This window comes from Sciurus vulgaris, assembly GCF_902686455.1.
Source record: "Sciurus vulgaris genome assembly, chromosome: 16".
Classification (NCBI taxonomy): Eukaryota; Metazoa; Chordata; class Mammalia; order Rodentia; family Sciuridae; genus Sciurus; species Sciurus vulgaris.
Genome location: NC_136477.1, coordinates 7635263 through 7641968, shown reverse-complemented (window position 1 = coordinate 7641968; position 6706 = coordinate 7635263). Strand labels below are relative to the sequence as shown.

The window sequence follows — 6706 nt, the reverse complement described above, 5'->3', positions numbered from 1 at the left end:
AAGAAAATTTACAGTATAACAGCCATATAATAATGAAACCTCCCAGAGTTCAGTAGCCTGATGCATGAGAGGTACCTGACAATGAGCTTCAAGCCTCCAGCAGGCATCTCAGGATGGCATTTTTCCCACCTAGAGATTGGAGCTACAGTTTCTAGAATTATCCATGATGACCTCTCTGGCTTCGAAATGTGTTGGCAAATGGGGAGCTGCAGCTCAGGGTGTGGCCGTTGTTAGCTGGAGGTCCTGGAGGCAGGATGCAGTTCTTCAGGCAGGAGTCCTGGAGGTCCAGAGTGTTTGGTATGGTTGTGGGATCCTGGAGGCTGGGTGCAATCAGTCAGTCTGGGGTCCTGGTGATAGGGCACCTTTAGTTGATGTGGGGGTCCTGGAGGCAGGGAGCAGTCAGTTGATATGAGGGCCCCAGAGGCAGGAAGTAATCAGTCAGGCTGAGGGATCCTGGAGATGGGGCTCAGTCATTCCCTCCAGGGATGCTATGGGGCTGGGTTGTTGTCTCAAAATGGCGGTAGCCATGAGTAATCATCCTGGCAGGTACTGTGACAGAGATATTCCAGGCAACAGCAGGCAGCTGGTGCTATCCATGATCAGTTTGCTGGCTGTTTTTGGATCATCGGGAGGTGAACCTCCTGCATTGTGTGATGGATTTGTGTAAGGCAGGTGATAGACAGATGAGAGGTAGGCAAATGGCGGATGATAGATGCCTGACTGTAAGCAATCTGCACTCATAATGGCATTGATATGCTGGCAGACTGCAGGTCATCACAGCAGATAAATGGGGTAAACATCAGGGTATTGATAAGCAGCAAAAACTGCCTCACCAAGAAACAGATATCCTCTGCTTGAAACTGGAGTTACGGGGTGACAAGGAATGCAGCCATCCTCTAGTCCGCCATCTTGTGAGTCCTTTTGAATTTATTTTTAATTCATATATATTTTCTCATATCAACTTGCCAAACAAATATTGATATAATTGTTGATTCCTTCGTGATTTCCTACCTATCCATTCCACAGGGAAATTCAGCATATTGTACACATAAACTTGATATTTGCATTTATGATGCTGGGGATGCTTTTCTTGGTCCTCATTCTTCAATTAACATGACACATTCTTCTTTCTGTGGAGTAAAGAATGCTTTGTGCAGGAGCATGGCAGTAAAAACATAAATGGCAGAAAAAGTGAATTTCAGGCCCCTATCTCACCCCACATGGGGTGCTTTGGTTCTACTCATTTCTCACCATGAAGCATCCCCACAATCTTTCCCATGTTCATTGGAGATAGCTTAATAAAACCTGTAAATGTTCAAGGTGCACAGTATGATGGTGGGATGTGGATATACATATATGGGGACCATGATGGCATGAATTGACACATCTCCCTGCACTTCCCTTTGTAGAAATGCAACATCCAGGCTGCTCTCAGAGTTGAGGGCTTCCTTTTCACAAATCATGTTCTAGAACCTCTGTGACCTTCAGTCTGTGTGGATTCAACATCACCCCAAATGCTGAAAGCTGTCCCAGGCACTTCTGCCTTCCTCTGACTAGAAAGACTGCTGCTCTAACAGACATGCCTGGTAGACCCTGCCTATCTTATAATTGTGCTATCTTGTGTTTGTTGTGTTAATTTTCATCATATTCAGATTTTTGTGTGTATTTCACTGATATTTCTGTTATGTATCTGAATATTTTTTCAAAAATGGTATCCAAATAACCAACTAAATAGAGTAGCTACCTCAAGAGGAGACACAGAATCTCATGTGTTATGTTGATGTTAATTAATTACTTAAGGAGATGGGTGATGTTTCTGTGGGGTGTCCTCTGAGCTTCAAGTGTAGAAGCAACATTTAATAGACTTTGCTCAGGTCCACCTGGATGGATGACATCCAGCTGCTGATGCTAATTTCATGGATACAAGTGGACACACTTGGAGGGCAAGGGTAAAACTAGAGATTTTGATCAGGAAGAAAATATTAATGCACAGGAAAAACATGAGACCTAAGTGATCATCTAGGAATCTGCTTTTTAGACACATTAACAGAGACTATTTGTGAATCAGTTCAGCAGTCTTCATATCTGAGCTAAAACCCAGTCTTGACCAAGCCTTTTGTGTGGATCTCACATTCATGATATAACCTCACCTTACCTAAGTGTCCTCATGCATAAGTGTGCATGACGGTGAAAAATAACCCACATGTACTTTGACTCCTCTGTCAGGTGACTCTCAACAAAGCCAAAATGACGAATTATTGCTTCATAGATCATTTCAAAAATTTGTTCTCCTCTATTTTATAACATCTTGCAATATAGCTGGTTGAATATATATGCTTTTGACTTTGTTTCTTTCTTATATTTAGCACAAAAAGTGGAACATAGTCAGTGTTCCATATAAATTTATTCAAATCAAGGGAGTGGAGGTAAAAAGGAATGAATGAAAAAGGATCTGAGAAAATAGCAGAGAAAATTGTCTGAATATTCACTGGAGTTCACAGTGCCCTGGGGATGTTTTCTGTTCTATAAACTTTCTCAGAATTCAGCATGCACTGAAGTCACCTGTAGCACTTAAGCAGAATTGGGGTCCTCATCCCAAGGGTGGTTCAGGAGTCTGCATGGAGTGGGGACCAAGGATCTGCATTTCTAACATGTCCCAGCACTGCAGCTGCTGTCCACACATCATAAGGTCTTCTCACCCTGTCTTTTCCACCAGATTCTCCTCCACCTTGGAACCCCATAACCAAACAGCCATTTCATAATTCCTACTCCTGGGACTTTCAGATGACCCAGCACTGCAGCCAGTGATCTTCAGCCTGTTCCTGTCAATGTACCTGGTCACCATCCTGGGAAACCTGCTCATGATGCTCATGGTCAGCTCTGACTCCCACCTCCACACTCCCATGTACTTCTTTCTTTGCAATCTCTCCTTTATTGATATCTGTTTAAGCACTTGCACAATCCCCAGAATGCTGGTGACCCTTCAAACAAAGGATCAGAGAATCACTTACACAGGCTGCCCCTCCCAGGTCTGTTTTATTGTATTTTTTTGCATTTGTGGAAAATTTTCTCCTTGCAGTGATGGCCTATGACAACTATGTGGCCATTTGTCACCCCATGAATTACATAGTCATCATGAATCCCTGCCTCTGTGTTCTACTTGTTCTGTTCTGTCTTCTCATTAGCCTTCTGATTGCTCTCCTCCAAACACTGATGTTGCTGTGGGTGGCCTTCTGCACAGGACTTGAGATACCCCAATTCTTCTGTGAACTTGCTCAGGTCATTGAGCTCTCCTGTTCTGATTCCTTCATTGATAATATCCTGATTTATGTTTCATCTTGCATATTTGGTGGTCTTCCTCTTTCTGGAATCATTTTCTCTTATGTTGATGTCATGTCCTCTGTCTTGAGAATGCCCTCATCAGAAGGAAAGCTTAAAGCCTTTCCCAGCTGTGTGTCTCACCTGTCTGTGGTCTCCCTGTTCTACGGGAAAGGTTTTGGGGTATATATTAGTTCTGCTATCTCTGACTCTTTAAGAGAGTCTGCAGTGGCTTCAATGATGTACTCTGTGGTTCCTCAAATGTTGAACTCCTTTATCGACTGTGTGACAAATGGGGACATGAAGGGGACCTTGAGAAAACTTGTCAATAGGACAGCGTCTCTTTTATAAAGCATCAGTTGCTTTGAACTTGGGTTTCTAGAGTAAGTCACAGTGACAGGATCCCTAATATCTCGATCTTCTGTCCATATATTCTCCAAAAATGATGATATAATATAATAACTAGGTGCATTTTACCTCCAATTTAATTATTTTTTTTGCCTATTCCCTTGATGTTAGACACATAATTTCAATAATATAAACACAATTTTTTGATATGCCCTCACAGGATCCATGCCTGGGTTAAGGGACTCTAATTTTAGAGATACTTGTTGTGATGCTTTCTTAGAAAAAGGCAAGTTTGATTCCAGTGCAGTGGTGTACGCCTGTAATCCCAGTGACTTAGGAGGCTGAGGCAGGAGGATCACAAGTTCAAGACCAGACTCAGCATTTCAGCATGACCCTAGGCAACTTAGCAAAAGCCTGTCTCAAAATAAAATATAAAATGGGCTATGAATGTGGCTTAGTGATTGAGCACTCCTGATTCAAATACCAGTACTGAAAAAGTCAAACAAAACAAACAAACAAAAAACAAATTGAAGAATAAGAAAAAAAGGCAAGTTTGAGAGGATTGACATACCAGGAATATATTGAAGCAGAGCTGCATTTAAAGCTACAAAGTTGACTCCAGGTGATAATATGGGTGGGGCCATGTGAGCTGTATCTTAGAGGTACTTTTTATTGTGAGGCAAAAGGGTACCATTTATATCCCGCAAACAAATATGGAACCATTTCACTAGCCAGGTACAACTTTCTAAGATCATAATGGAGTCCACCATGTCCAGTGTCATATTATTTGAAAATGCCACAATTAGGTAACATCAGTGGTCTGAGATGGTTATGAGAACATTCAAACTCATCAGTAAAGATGTCTTTTGTCCTAATAAGAAAAGCAAAATCTGACATTAATATGTTGCTGTAACAAGACACTTCCCATGCATTACCAAGACTACTGAGGCAGGGGATGTACCCCAGTGGAGTAGGACTTTCATCTGGCCTCCATGTGGTGGGCTGGTTTCCTCCAAAGTCACCAGGTGAGAGCAGGAAATTCAAGTTTGATACCTTGCCGTGATGGTAGAGAAAGAAAGTTGAGTGCTATTCCTGGTCAATGGATAGGTGACTTGTCCATGATCAATTAAAATGAATCTTTTAGAGAATTTAACAGTGACCCTCAGCATAGGCCCAGAACCTTTCCAGCTAATTTTTTTATTTACTTATATAACAATGGCTAATATTGCTTGTTTGAGGGAAGAGGACTTGCTGAAAAGACTTTCTCGTGTGGGTCTTCAGTGTGATCCCACGTTTCAGTATAAGAGAGTCTGACATGTTGAAGAAATGAAGAGAAGGAAGTCTGTCAACCGCAAAGACAGAAATCAGAATGATGCAGCTAATGTTCGATTCATTGTTCCAATTAATACTGTCATTTGTATAAGGCTTCAATGAAATGTTATCACCTCTGTCAATATCCCTATACAATTCATTACATAAATATTCTTCTTTTTTGTACTTGCCAGAGTTCAAATTAAGTAAATTTATTCCAAGTCTTATCATTAGTATCTTCTTGCTTTGGGGGATCATTCATGTTGAGTACAGCAGTTACTCACTCATTTTCCTTTTTCACTGAAAATATTTTGTTTAATTATAGTCAAAACATTTTGAAAATTTCATCATCGGTTTTTGAAAATTCAAGGTTAGACACAGTTCCAATCTTGGGGATGTTAGAGAAGGTGAATAACTAGAAGAAAGCATCCCAACAAAGCCATCATATATAGAGTCGATAACTTCTACCTGATCATGTTGTTAGAGCCACCAGAATTCGATTCTGACCTACCAGCACTGAGAGACGAAGATGTGGCACTCATGCGCCACAGAGTGAATCCTGAGACCCGCTCCTGGAAAACCACATTCTTCCCATGCAGTAGTGCCATGCACCATTCTCAGGTTCAGTGTCTACAAAATTGGTATAATTAGGTGATATCAGTGTTCTGACAGTATTGGGACATTTTAGAAAATCCTCAGTAAATATGTCCTCAGTTTAAGAAGAAGAAGAAACTCTAATACTAATACACTCAAACCAGAAGAGCCGCCGTTTGTTTCAATGACTCAGAGGCCTGGGCTGTGCTGGAACAGAGCAGGGCTTCCTTCAGTCCTCCAGGACATGGATCCTGCCTGGGCTGACTCTCCTCCAGGTCAGCAGTGACCGCACACCCTGACTTGATGGCAGAGGAAGAAAACCCTCCCTTTGGTCCATTAAGCTCACATTTCCTGGATCCAGCAGACTGCATCTCCACAGAGGACTGAATGGTGGTCTTCAAACTGTGTCCAGATCCTCTCCCCAAAACAGGTGGATTTTTATGTGATACATGGGTGAAAGTTGTCTCTTGAGGAGAAGGTAGGTGCAGAGGAAGGGCTAATCCTGGATGATCCAGGAGCATCCAAGGTACAACCATGTTTCCTTATAATTCACACTGAGGACACTGAGGAGAGGAGGTGGCATTGTGATCATGCAGGTAGAATCTGGGTTGACAGCCTGTCTGATAGCTGATATATCATAAATTCCACCCTGCATTTTCACAGGACTCTAAAGCATTTTTATCACTCTGGAGTGATCCTCATACAGTTATTACATAACTGTGCTGGTTTTTATGTTGTTGAAGTTCATACTTTATGAATGAACTCCACGTCTTCTGTTCTTCTAATCCCTGTGCTTCAGGACCAATCACATCTCCTTTGGTTGAGCAGGTATTCTTTTAGTTTTAAGGTCTTGTATTTTAAAAGTGTGTGTGGTGACATTACAAGTAAGGGACATTTCTGATGTTGGTGAAATCTTGGTAGCTTTATTTCTGCTATTGTGATAAAACTGTTTGCAAATCTTCCTCATGTCTCCTGAAGGAAATACAAGGTGGTTTTTTTCCTTGAATGGAATTACTGGCTCACAGAACAGTTTGCCAAGTTGGTGACTTTCAGAATTTTCCTCAGTGGTTGAATGACTTCCCTTGCCATTAGACACCCTGGGACTACCCACCCTCCTACCAACATTTTCATTAAT

The 6706-nt window shown here is 41.7% G+C and overlaps 1 pseudogene across 1 annotated transcript; it reads left to right on the top strand.

The window, feature by feature from the left end:
- Positions 1–514: 514 nt before the first annotated feature.
- On the top strand, positions 515–3669 carry LOC306646373 (olfactory receptor 7G2-like; annotated as a pseudogene). The gene is made up of 2 exons: positions 515–546; positions 2717–3669. The product of its transcript is annotated as an olfactory receptor 7G2-like (transcript).
- Positions 3670–6706: the final 3037 nt, after the last annotated feature.